The sequence below is a fragment of the Typopeltis vanoorti genome, chromosome 11, assembly GCF_054136105.1.
Source record: "Typopeltis vanoorti isolate ZY-2024b chromosome 11, IOZ_Tvanoo_1.0, whole genome shotgun sequence".
NCBI lineage: Eukaryota > Metazoa > Arthropoda > Arachnida > Uropygi > Thelyphonidae > Typopeltis > Typopeltis vanoorti.
The window spans coordinates 68,009,586-68,024,372 of NC_143559.1; positions in this window are offsets into that span (position 1 = coordinate 68,009,586).

The window sequence follows — 14,787 nt, forward strand, 5'->3', positions numbered from 1 at the left end:
TTATTTTATGCCTATACAACCAACAGCTACAACATGCCGGCTCGGGCGTCGCCCGGATAAACAAGGCCCGCGATACCAATCGAGCAATCGGGGTTGGATCGAAAAGTGGGATACCGAAAGGAAACAGAAACTGAAACTAACAGAACTGTTATCAGTAGGAACATGGAATGTGCGGACACTCTGGATGTCAGGAAAATTAGAACTACTTCGTGAGGAAATGAAGAGATATCGGTGGGTTATAGGATTGGAAGAGATGAGATGGACATCATCTGGAGAGATCAATGGATGCGAAGTAATATGGTCAGGACATGACACCATGCACGAAGCAGGAGTTGGTTTCCTTCTCAGCAAAAGAGCACCAGAAGCACTGTTAGGCTACAAACCAGTTAATGAACGAATGATAGTAGCAAGATTTCAGGCAAAGCCATTCAACATATCAATAGTCCAGATATATGCACCCACATCTGACAGCACAGATGAGGATATTGACTTATTCTACAAAGATCTGACAGAGACAATAGAAACAATAATAAAGCAAGATGTGTTAATTATTGAAGGAGACTGGAATGACAAAGTTGGAATAGATAATGATGGATGGGAAAATATGGTTTCGGAGAAAAAAATGAACGAGATGAAAAATTGTTAGAATTTGCTGTGGACCACGAGATGATAATCTGTAACACAAGATTCCAACAAAGGGAATGTAGAAAATGGACGTGGCGATCAAATGATGGGAAAACCAAAAACATGATTGATATGATTATGATTAAAAGAAGATGGATAACATCAGTAAAGCAATGTCGAACTTTTCAAGGAGCAGATATAGACTCGGACCATAGTTTAGTGATTGCAAACATCAAGATGAAGTTGAAAAAGAAATATAAACCTCAACATCAGAATAGAAGAGATACAGCACGAATAAGTGAAGCAGAAATAGGAAGAAGGTACAGAACAGTGTTAGCAGAGAAACTTAAAAGTGTGAAGAAAGAAAAAAACTCGAATTTAAAAGAGAAAAGAGTAATGAAGGTGATAGAAGATGCAGTTGAAAAAACAGTACCAGAAGAAGAGAAGATCAAGAAGAAATGGATTGCACCAGAAACACTGGAGTTAGTACAGAAGAAAAGAATGTTGAAGATAAGAAGGGATACATCAGAACAAATAGAAGAGCAATATAAAAGAAAGTGTAATGAGGTGAAAAAAGCAGTTCAGAATGGATAAAATGAAATGGTTAGAAGCCCAGTGCAACAATATAGAACGGTACTATGGAGAGCATAAAACAAGGGAGGTATACAGAATGATCAGAACCATTAATAGAAAGTGTCAACCAAAACAGACCACAATTAAAGATGAAAAGGGCAAAGTATTGGTGAATAAAGAAAAAATTGTACAGCGGTGGACAAGATACTGTAGTGAGTTATATGAAAAAAACTAGATTCAGATAGCATTGGGAAATTCACTGAAGAATTGAAGCAGATATCACCACCAGGAAATGAGCATGATATGGACATTTTAAGAGGAGAGGTAGAAAAAGCAATAGGAGGGCTAAAACACAACAAGAGTCCTGGTAACGATAACATTACTGGAGAAATGATTAAATATGGTGGTGAAAGTATGGTTACAGAAATGCACCAACTATGCAATATGGTATGGAAAGAAGGGAAAATGCCAGAGGAGTGGGTGAAATCAATATTAGTAACATTATACAAAAAAGGAAATAAACTAGAATGTAAAAATTATAGAACAATTTCCTTGACAAGTCACTTTGGTAAAGTGATGATGATCATATTGACAGAAAGATTGAGAACACAATTGGAAGCATACCTTGCACACGAGCAAGCAGGATTTACTAAGGATAGAACTACAATTCAACAGATTTTGACAATGAGGTTAATAGCAGAGAAAGCTAGGAGAAAAAACAAAAACATATATACTTGCTTTGTTGACTTTCAGAATGCATTTGACATTATTGAACAGAAAGTGACATTAGAAGTTCTGGAATCCTATGGAATTGATAAAAAACTAATAGCTCTATTAAAAGATGTTTACCAGAATGCAGTTGAAGCAATTAGAATAGGTGATGATTTGGGGAAATGGTTTAAAACAAGCAGAGGTACTGGACAGGGAGATCCAATATCACCAAGCATTTTCATTGCACATCTAGAAAGAGCAATGGATAAAATGAAAGAAGATGCCAAAGGAATATCTGTACACAGAATGAGAATTAACAATCTGAGATTTGCAGATGACATTGTTATTATTGAAGAAGATGAAAGAGAAGTACAAAAAACACTGAAACTGTTAAATGAGGAAGGGAAGAGATTTGGACTTGTTATGAACTTTGAAAAAACAAAGACAATGGTATTTGGTGAGAAGAACATGAAACAAAAGATACAAGTGGATGGAACTGATATAGAAAATGTAGAACAATTCACATATTTGGGAAGTAAACTGACATATGACTTGGACTGTAAAAAAGAAATAAAGATCAGGATTGCAAAGGGAAGAACAAATCTGAAGGCCATGGATAACATCTGGAAAAGTAAAGTGATCAGTCTGCAAACAAAACTAAGAGTATTGGAAACATGCATCTTCAGTGGTGTACTGTACGGATCTGAAACGTGGGTAATAAATAAGGAATCAAGAAAAAGAATTTTGGCATTTGAAAGAACTTGTTACAGGAAGATTCTAAGAATAGGATGGGTACAGAAAATCACCAGTGAAGAGCTCTATCAGAAGATAAAACCAAAACAGAATCTAATGCAGAAGATTATAAAACGGAAGCTGCAATTATTTGGACACATCTGTAGAATGAGTGAGGACTGGAAGATAAAGACATTTATGTTTGGTATTTTGGATGGTTTAAACAGAAGAGGTAGACCATACAGAGAATGGATAGACGATATAAAAGACTAATGTGGAATGGGTGTACAAAAACTGCGACACTGTGCCCTGGACAAAGAAAGTTGGAAGAAAATAATGAAACAGGCATTAGACATCAACGGGCAGTGAGCCCATGATTCGTGATGATGATGATGAATTAGTTGATAAACCTCCAAGTGATGACAGTAGTGGTGTACAGTTTAACAAAGTGGAGCAAAACAAGTTTCAAGAAAATTATTGATTGAACAATTCTTCAAACTTTAATTATGTTGGAATAACATAGCAGATTTTCGTTTTTTGTTAACACAGTTGCCTGCTCACCTGCTAAAGATAAATATCAGAATGAATGAAAATAGCAAATTGCTTGTATCCTGTGTTCTTCCATGTCCCACACGAAATAACCTCAGGTTTTAACTAACAAGACCTAACAAGATGTGAGTAATTACAAATAATCGTTATTTTTATGAACACTAGCCGCTATTTTAACGCTATTCCGAGTTTAGAATGGAATAGTCGCGTAACATTATTATTGCACTTCTATTTATTATTTGCTCATCATAGATACACTCATCATAGATGACGTTTTGACTGTCATTCATAAGGGTTATCGTATGACAGTCAAAACGTCATGTAAATTCATATTAAAAAGTAACTTTGCGATAGCTTAATGTGATTTGGAGAGTACTAGTTTCTGAAAGGTAGTTTAAAATACTAATTATGCAGCATCATAAATATGGGAAAGAGCACAATAGCTGTCTCATGCATATAGAAGTGACAAAAGTTTTTACTCCTGGAAAGTCGTGTTTTTCATCCCTTGAAATAGACAAACCGGTTGGAGAATAATGTCATAAACAGATGCGTAAATAACTACTAGGTTATTTTGGCAGTTCGACTATTCAACGAAAATTATAAATGGCATAAAATAATATTCATTTAGCGGTAAAAATAGCCTAATGCTAAACCAACTATTCTGAAAAGCGCTTTGTGATTCCTTTTAGGATTCTTTACTAGCATTCTAACCTTTGCATTCATTATTCCTTAGAATAAGGGAGATTCTAAGACTATACAGCAAATTATAGACTAATTAGTATCTCGGGAGTGGTGATAAAATTACTGGAAAATGGTCAAAAAGTGAATTCAAGAATGGGTGGATAAGAATGTTATACTCTATGAGGGGCAACATGGCTTAGTGAAGTGTCGGTCATGCCTTAGTAATTTACTAACTTTTTATAATAGAGTGACAGCATGACTGAATAAAGGAAATGGCTACACATTGATTCTGCTGTATTCCGCTAAGGCATCTGACAGAATACAACATGGAACACTGTTATGCAAATTAAAATAAAGGGGTTGGATATGACACTGATTAAGTGGATAAGAGGGTAGCTGCTGGACAGATATCAAAATGTGGTATATGGAGGTACAGAATCCAGACGAAAACATGTGACTAGTGGTGGTGGGCTGTCGCAAGGTTCACTGCTAGAACTGTTACTGTTTAATTTGTACATAAATCACACGATAACAAAGATTTTATCAAAATCCTTGTTGTCAGAAGACGAACTTCAAGAAGAACTTAATTACCTCAAAAAGACTTTCTTAAATAACAGTTACTCTCCTAAAAATATCTATATCGTCTAAGTATACTTAATCAACATAGTAATGAAGATAACTCAAACCCAACAGCCTACATCTCCTTACGTATATACCATAAGTTCTCTTTCTCCTAAACTAGCGAAACTCCTGAAGAAATTTAATGTTAAAACATATTTCTCCACCTTTCCAAAACTCCGATCTTACATCAGTCAACCTAAAGTAAAACAAAACCTTCTTCTGTTCCCTAGAGTATACAAAATCATTTGCAGTTGCGGTAAACCATATTATGGTCAGACAGAAAAGTCCATTTCTCTGCACCTAGAAGAACACCAACATGACATTTCGTATAACAGGCTAATATCCTATCAAGCCACGTTTTATTCTCTGATGAATTAGAAACTCGTATCTTAGACTCTAAAGAAATAGCTCTCGTCCCTACCCATTTAAACAGCAATCTCAGTTTCAGCCTGCCTCATTCACATAGCGCTGCAATCGAGTTTTGGTGTATTCATGATATCATTCGCATGCACAGTGTGCTTCACGCCAGAACTAACGCTCAGACTCAATTTCAAACACAACTACTACTTGTTTACGAAATCTGCATTTCCGATGAAACTAGTAGTGAAACCTTATCAAATCTCTTGAATTTTTATCTCGGTGTTTAACCCAAGCAATTTTTAAACCAGGTTTTACTCCATTTCCCAAGTAAGCAAACAGACAAATAAGTCAAGTTTGCGCCTGCAAATGATGCAAGTCTATCTGATCCTACAGGTAGTGCAAGACCAGGGAAACTCGTGGTAGACGTGGAACAAGCTCCGATCACTAATCTTAATATTTTCCCTTAATGCCTAGCCTAGCTCCCACTGATGAGGCCTCAATAAAGGTCGAAATCGGTCTGGGTAGTGGCCCCTTGCCTTTAATACAAAACATCATACATCCCCTTTATTGGAAATGTGTTTTGGCATTAAGGGAAAATATTAAGATTAGTGATCGGAGCTTGTTCCACGTCTACCACGAGTTTCCCTGGTCTTGCACTACCTGTAGGATCAGATAGACTTGCATCATTTGCAGGCGCAAACTTGACTTATTTGTCTGTTTGCTTACTTGGGAAATGGAGTAAAACCAGGTTTAAAAATTGCTTGGTATTCTTAACATTTAATATACCCAAGGTAAAATACATTCTACATATATATATATATATATATATATATGACTTCAGTTCAAGTCTAGTCTCCTACTGGAGGAACTTTTTCTAAGCCTTTCTTCGACCGATTCCCGAGTTCTTATAACCTTATATATATATATATATATATAAAAAAAAACCTTATATATACAGTATATATAAAAAACCTTATATATATATATATATATATATATATATAACCTTGGCTGGCAGATTGCGAAGAAGAGTCAATTCATGCTGATGGGGAGAAAGGAATAAGGCGATATACAAATTCGTCACAAACACGAGAAATCACCTGCTTTACAGGTAAAATTTTCCAACTGTGTACAAGCAAAATAGTTACTATTTTGAAAACTAGAATTTTCATAAAAGAAAAGCTAATTTTCCGACGTATAATAATAAACAATCATACCATGAAATACACTGATTACTCTATTATCGGAATGGATTCGCTTTCTTCTGCCATGCGCAGAAATGTCGAGGGATCTCGCATCTGTGGTCGGATAAGATAGATATATATATATATATATTTTTTTTGCTTGTTTGTTTGTTTTAGTTTTGTTTATATATATATATATATATATATATATATATATATATATATATATATATATATATATATATATATATATATATATACCATATTTGCCGGCGTATAATACGCACCAGTCTATAAGATGCATCCCCCTTTTTTAACACATTTTATAGCAAAAAAAACGTTATATCATTGAATATTATAATGAATTTACAGTATTTCAATCATAAAGCAATAAGTAGGTCCACTTTCAACAAATACCTAATCTAACTAGGAAAGAGTACCCACCTTTTAATCTACTTCATCAAAACCCAGAAATTCATCTCCAGAACTAAATGAAACGTCACTTGAAACCTCTTCTAAATCAGAATTTGAATCCTCATACAACAAATTGTCTTCTGTACCATCCAGTGCATTACTAATACCACACTTCTTAAATGATTTAACCACTGCTTCAGTTTTCGCAGCATCCCATGAAGCTTTGACCCACTGATAAACGTGCGAAATGCAAAACCTCTTTCTTCTTCCTGATGGCGTAATCACAAAATCTGAAGACTGCATCTAGCTGTTCCATTTCTTAATAAATCTCTTAAATGGTTTATTAATACAGACATTTAAAGGTTGAAGCTAACTAGTTAGACCTCCTGGAATTACAGCTAACTAAGTTTTCAAATTCTTCAGTTTATTTTTAACATCTCTTGTTCGGTGAGAACGAAACTGATCCCGTACTAGCAGGGCAGGCCTCTTCAACAGAAACCTCTTCTAAATCATAATTTGAGTCCTCATACAACAAATTGTCCTCTGTACCATCCAGTGCATTACTAATACCACACTTCTAAAATGATTAAGCCACTGTCTCAGTTTTCACAGCATCCCACGAAGCTTTGACCCACTGACAAACTTGCGAAATGCTAAACCTCTTTCTTCTTCCTAATGGCTTAACCTCAAAATCTGAAGGCTGCATCTATCTGTTCCACCTCTTCATAAATCTCTTAAATCGTTTATTAATACAGACATTTAAAGGTTGAAGCTAACTAGTTAGACCTCCTGGAATTACAGCTAACTGAGTTTTCAATTCCTTGAGTTTATTTTTAGCATCTTCTGTTCTGTGAGAATGAAACTGATCCCATACTAGCATGGCAGGCTTCTTCAACAAGGCGCCTAAACCAAAATTTACTATTATTATTATTATTATTATTATTATTATTATTATTATTATTATCCAAGACCTCATGGAATCAAAGCCTCATCTGGGAAGTTACTATCGATAACTTCAATCCTCCTCCATCTATCCAGCTTTTGCATGAACATGTGCTAACACTCCTTTAAGCAGTTTTTCTTTGGGTAGCGTCTTCCTTTTAAAAATCAAGAGTGGCGGCAATTTTGTCCCATCAGCAGAGCAGGATAAAACAACCGTGTAGTAAGTTTTTTCGTGACCCGAAATTTAAACAGCAACACCTTTTGTACGCTTGGAAGCTACAGTTTTGTTTGAGGGCACATCAAAAGTCAGCGAAACCTCGTCCATGTTTCCTATTTGCATAAGTTCAAAATTTTCTCTTTTCCATGCGTTAATGACAAATCGATGAAATCAATAATTTTTTCTTCATATTCAGCTGGCATCTTTTGTGATATTTTTGTTTTAGTCCGCATACATAGCTGGTTTCTCTTCATGAATCTTGAACACCATGATGTTGATCCAGTAAAGTTGGCAATATCTCTGTTAGTGGCTGTCGCTTTCGCTTGATGAATAATCATTTTTGTAGACACTAAAATTTGAGACACTGCCTCAAGTTCTGGCCATTTTGCAGTTCCACTTCGTTGGTTATGTTTACTGTGAGTTGCTTTTTCAGATCCTTTTCCTGATTCTGCCAAGTTCTTATCATTTTCTCAGTTGGGAGTGGCCCGAAATGGCTCTCTGCAGCCCAGTTTCCATGTGCTTTAGCATACACAATCATACGTAGCTTGTATGCAATATTGGCACTGCCGACATTTTTCTGAATTTCTTGGCCATAATTTGCTAAGAAATTTAGAGAAAATTTAAACGCAGAAATTATCACCGTTCACAACAACCGCGACAACATTCGCATCCACTGAATTCTACGTAACTTGAATGTTCTCCCACACCACAAGGAAGCAAGAGAGAAATCGCGTAACTCGGAACAGAGAAAATTTCCAGAAATTATTATTATTATTATTATTATTCCTGACACCTCCAAGGAGTCCAAAGACTCAGTGCAGGAGGATATCTAAAACGATTTCAACTGATACAACTGTCTCACCCATTACACCGAACGTCTACAGCGAATTATCTTAATCAACGCCATCTACCGCCCACCTCCACAACTAGTATTTTTTGTCTGTAAATTGCGTGTGTTCTGACGGGCCGATTTGTCTGTATGCGGGAAGAAAAACCCGAGTTTCCAGTAGAAAAAACCCTGCTACCTCCGTATGAGATCGGCTAACTCGCCTTCGATTGAAAATCGTCCAGATAAAGATTCCTTCCGTCGCGACGAGAATCGAACTTAGGCCTATTCCAATCGAAGGGCGCAATGTACCGTCGTTCTTCAAATTGCGCTACGGAGGCGCTTAACTTTAAAATCCCACACAACTCAAAACGAAATCTTGCTTTAATGTAATGAAAGTAATAAAAAACTGAGTATAGGCGTATAAGACGAACTCTGTTTTTCAGGCCTATTTTCTGATAGCTCCGTTTCAACAAATAGTTAAAAGGAAGCTATCAGATAAGGAACAAGAACTCGCAAGAAAAATTATCGACCAAATGAACAGCAACCAGGAAGGAGTTAGGCTTCCAGTACTGAGACAAGTACCTCAACAACGACTGAAGGAACTCCTACAAGAGGTCATTAAAGCTGCAAGGACTATTCCTATTGGTGAAACGAATCAACTTATGTACTCAATAGCCTACGTCGTAACATCTGAATTAGTATATAAGATTAGTGAACCCAAAAGCAGTGAGACTCAGGAACCAAAATGGAAGCATCGACTGGAGAACTCAGACCAGACGTGAACAATTTGAAAAATCTTAAGGAAAAGAAGCTGAAAAACACAAAAATCCGAAATAACCTCATAAAGAGATATAATGCTGGAACACGACCTATTGATGAAGTATTACAGGAAGTGAAGCAAAAAATAGTTGCAGTTGCAGCTAAAATAAGAAGATACAGTGCACGCATTGAACAGTACAAGCAAAATTCGATGTTTCGTGCAAATAAGCACCAGTTTTACAAGAAAATTGATTGCTGCAGGAATGATAATCTTAAAGAAAATATAAACATAAATACCAGAGACAAAGAAAATCCACTTAAATTTTGGAAAAAATAAACCAATGAGGCAACCCTAAGAGGTACAATAACAAGACAAAGTGGATTGAACAAATTACAAATGAATCTCAAGAACGAAAAATGGACCAATTGAAAGTAACAAATGAAATGGTTCAAAAGCAAACTAAAAAGATAAAAATTGGTCAACGCCTGGGAAGGATGAATTACACGGCAACTGGATGCAATATCTAACAGGCTTACACGACTTGTTAACCAATTTTATGATGTTTTAGAAGTAAACAGCAAAGAAGAGTGGCTCATAGCAGGGAAAACGTTTTTGATCATAAAGGATAAAGAAAAAGGTCCAAACCCAGAAAACTTCTGATCAATAACCTGCCTGCCAACAACTTTTAATCTACTCACAGGCATATTAGCTGATAAAATGTACAGCTATCTTAAAGCAAATTCAATTTCCCTAATTGAGCAAAAAGGTAACAGCAAAAATACAAGAGGCACAAAAGACCAATTGCTGATTGATAAAATGATTCTGAAAAATTGCAAACGTAGAAAAACCAACCTTCATATGGCTTGGATAGATTATAAAAAAGCGTTTGATTCGGTACCTAATAGTTGGAGTTTAAAATGCACAGAACTATTCAGTATTAGCGTAAACGTGCAAAACATTTTGCAATCCAGCATGAAAAACTGAAAAACAACGTTTGTTCTGAATAGAGAAGAAATTGGAGAGGTAAACATCAAAACGGGCTTCTTTCAAGGAGACTCATTATCTCCTGTATTGTTTATCTTGTCATTGATCCCCTTAACTAGAATTTTAAATAAAACTGCTCATGGTCATCAAACTGCGCAAAAAAGCGCAAGGATATCTCACCTTTTATACATGGACGATCTAAAGTTGTATGCAAAATCCGAGAATGAACCCGGATCATTGCTTAATACTGTGCACATATTCAGTCAAGATATATCAATGGATTTTGGCTTAGATAAATGTGTAATTGCAGGAATAACAAGAGGAAAGTTTAAAGATCTGAACCAAGTCGAGTTGCTCAATGGTGAAATAATCAAGGCAATAAAATTCGAAGACAGCTACAAATATTTGAGAAGTTTAGAAGCATCAGAAATTCTACACAATAAGATAAAAGAAAGAACTATAGCAGAATACATAAAATGACTAAGAAAACTTATTAAGTCAATGCATAATGCTGGAAATTTGATAAAAGCAATTAATATCTGCGTCATACCTGTTCTGAGATATTCAGCAGGTATTGTTGAATGGACCCAGCTAGATGTCGAAGATTTAAACCGAAAAACTCGAAAATTAATGACAATGCACCATGCTCTCAATCCTCGCAGTGATATTGTTAGGCTCTATCTATCACGCAAAAAAAAGATGTAAAAGATTATTCCAAGCAAAGCAAGTTATTGAAGAAGAAAAACGAAATTTGAATGATTATCTGCAGCAAATAACGGAAAAATTTCTAACTGAGGTAAGGAAAGAGGGTTTATTTAAACCCATGGAGTCAAATTTGGAATACAAAACCAACCAAGTAAAAGTGAGAACTGAAAGATGGAAAATACCTTCACAGCATAGAGGACAGCGCTGACAGCAACTTGACCTGGCAATGATTGAGAAATGGAGCACTAAAGAAAGAAACAGAATCCGTAATTTTTTCAGCGCAAGAAAAGACCATTAGAACCAATGTTATGAATGCAAAAATACCAAAAATTCAAGAAGACAGTAAATGCAGATTGTGCAAAAGAAAGGAAGAAACGGTAGACCACATTATAACTGGATGCAGCAAAATCGCACAACCTGAGTACCGTAAAAAGCATGATAATGTAGCTAATGTAATATTACTGGCATTTATGTAAACAGTTTGGGTTTAAAGTATCTAAAGACTATTGGAAGCATAAAGTTTACCAGAAAGTAGTTGAGAATGAAAAAGCTAAAATACTCTAGGATTTCAAAATCCAGACTGACAAAAGCTTGGAATGTAATACACCCGATATCATAGTGGCTGAAAAAAGTATATATACAGGGTGTTCGGGATAAATTTGACAGTTTCGTAAGGAAAAAGAAAATCTTCTTTGTATCTATTAAATTTAATGAATTGACAAAAAACATTACAGGCAGAGTTAATTACAATACTATCAACAAGATTTACTCAAAATAACCACCATTAGCATCGATCACAGCTTCAATTCTGCTTCGGAACCTCGAACAAGCTGATGCTACAGTCTCCCTGGGAAGGGCCGCAAAAACTGTTTTAATTTTATCCATTAACTGGGCTTTTGTATTACTGGAAGTGCGATTGGTGTCTTTTTCAACTGCGCCCCATACAAAATAATCCATTGGGTTAAGGTCTGGGGAGTTTGGAGGCCAAACATTTGGACTGGTGAAGTCGTAGAAATTTTCAGACAACCATTTTTGACTTTTCCCAGAGGTGTGGCAAGGGGCCGAATCCTGCTGCCATACAAACGGCCTACCATTGGCTACCCTTGTTATCCAGGGCTTGACTACAGTTAGCAACTCCACGAACAAAGCCCGAATTCCAATGCCAGGGTTCTTCAACACCTGTTCTTGCAGATTTGCGAGGAATTCTGCTGTACGAACGCAATCAGATCGTCTGCTAGGGATCTTTCTTCTTGCTACATCCTGGTAGTCACCATTGCAAGTCTCTAGTTCATGCCTGATTGTTTTTACTGTATTCAGGGAGCATTGGGCAGCAGTCGTAATATCCTTATTTTGATGGCGGGCATGAATCATCATGATACAAGTTATTCTCTTCCATGATTCAGGTGGGTTCCAGCTATCCATCCTTTCTGACATCTTGTATATGAATGAAGAAGGGTCCAAACTTTTAAATGAAGAGAAGTGTGTGTTAATACATGTAACTTACGGAAAAATATAATTAATTATAAATATGTCAAATTTATCCCGAACACCCTGTATATATATATATATATATACATATATAAAAAAAAAAAAATCAGCTAACGCCTTTTTATTCCCCGTATACGGGGAGTAGGCGAGGCCATTTAGCCCTATCTAACTTTTGGAGACTGAGTGGGCAGTTCAATCTCCACTGGTACTAATCAGAGATAGATGGCCCAAGGCTATCACTAATTAAGCGGTACTCAGTGAAGAGAGACGGCTCAAATGTGCCGCCATCTCGTGTTCCCTAACCGTAACACAATATATTTAATGTCTGAAATAATATGGGTTCTACGGTCGATTTTCTTGAGTTTACAGGACGAAAAACCCGAGTTTCCGGGAGGAAAAACCTGCTTGCCCGTGCCAGAGATCGACTAACTCGGGAACCGGTCGAAAAAAGGCTTAGAAAAATTTCCTCTAGTCGCCGACTAGACTCGAAACCAAGTCTTCCTTCGTGCGGCCAAGCGCGGTGGTTGGCAAACGCCACATCCACTGAGCTACACAAGCTCCTGTACATATATATATACATATATATATATATATATATAATTGAAATTATAATATAACTCCTAATCCCAAGTAAGCAAACAGTTAAGTTTGCACCTGAAACATAGCTCAAGTCAAAAGATGGTACAACACCAGGGCAACTCATTGTAAACGTGAGTAAAGCTCTGATCACTATTCTTAGTATTTTCCATAATATAAAGCACATCTCACTAGAAGATGTATACTGCAATACGTTATGGATGGGGTCACTACCACGACCGGTTTCAACCTCTTTTCAGGTCTCCTCAGTGAGTAGCTAGCCCCTAAATACCAAGGTTTTAGTATTTAGGGTCTTAGGGACAAGGTTTAATACAGAGCCTTATCAACTTTACCTATACAAGTTGCTACAAGGTGTTTTTATTTTTAATGAGAATCTCTGGAGGAAATATAGATGTAATTAATTTTTTAATTAATTAAAAATGATTTCTCTATGTCTTTTAGCTATGGCTCTTATTCTTTTATAGAAGATGAAATAGAATATAAAAGAATAAGAACCATAGCTAAAAGAGAAGTCAGAAAAAGACATAGAGAATCATGGAATAAATTTGTTTCTAATTTAGAACATGATTTATATAAAATAAGACCCAATGTATATAAGATTTTGAAACACCTAAATGCAGATACCAAAGAAAACATAAAATTAAACACTGAATTGAAATTAGAAGAATTTCTAAATTACTACACAGAACTGTGGACAGACAAATATTTTAAAAAAGACAACTGGCAAACAATTAACGAAAATGAAAAGGAAATAACTGAAGAAGAATTAGAAATCAGCCTGAAAGAAACAAGAAACGGAAAATCACCTGGAGAAGATAAGCTAGGTTCAGAACTATATAAATACGCAGGAACACGATTCAAAGGAAGACTCTTATTATTTTTAAATAAAATTTACTCAACTGGTATCCCCCCAATAGAATGGAAAAAAGCAATTGTGATTCCTATCTTTAAGAAAGGTAATAGAGATGACCCTAAAAACTATAGACGTATCAGTATACTAAATTCATGTTACAAAATATACAGCAGAATCTTAAATAACAAACTAATGAAATATTCCGAAAACTTTATTCTAGAGGTACAAAATGGATTCAGAAAAGGACGATCATGTATAGACCCAGCCTTCTGCCTAAAATTAATAATAGAGAAAACAAGAGAATATAATTTAGAAACACATATTGCATTTATCGACTTTGAAAAAGCATTTGACAAAGTTAAAAGAAACATATTATTTAACATATTAAAAGAAAGACAAATACCAAATAATATCCTAAAAGCTGTCACAAGTATATATGAAAATAATCAAATACAAATAATATTAAATCACGAGCTATCATATACAAGAGAGAGATAAACCAAGGGGTCCGACAGGGATGTCCCCTCTCAGCAACTCTTTTTAATATCTACTTAAATGAAATAATAATAAAATGGAGTAAAAATTTACATCAAGGAATTAAACTTTCACCTATAGTTAACTTAAACACTCTCCTCTTTGCAGACGACCAAATAATAATTACTAATTCTGAAGATAACTTACAGAAAGCTATTTTAAATCTAAATGAGATATCCAAAGATTATGGTATGATAATATCAACGGAAAAATCAAAAAGTGTGGCCTTTAAAGGACAAGATCCAGCAAGAACTAAAATAGCATTAGATAATAAGATCTTAGAACAGGTGAATTCATTTAGCTACCTAGGATGTATGATCACTTATGAAAATGAAAAAGATATAAACATCAAAATTGCAAAATATTTAAAAATAACAGGAGTAATTAACTCTATATTTAAACCAAACCTAGTTCAAAAACAAACCAGGT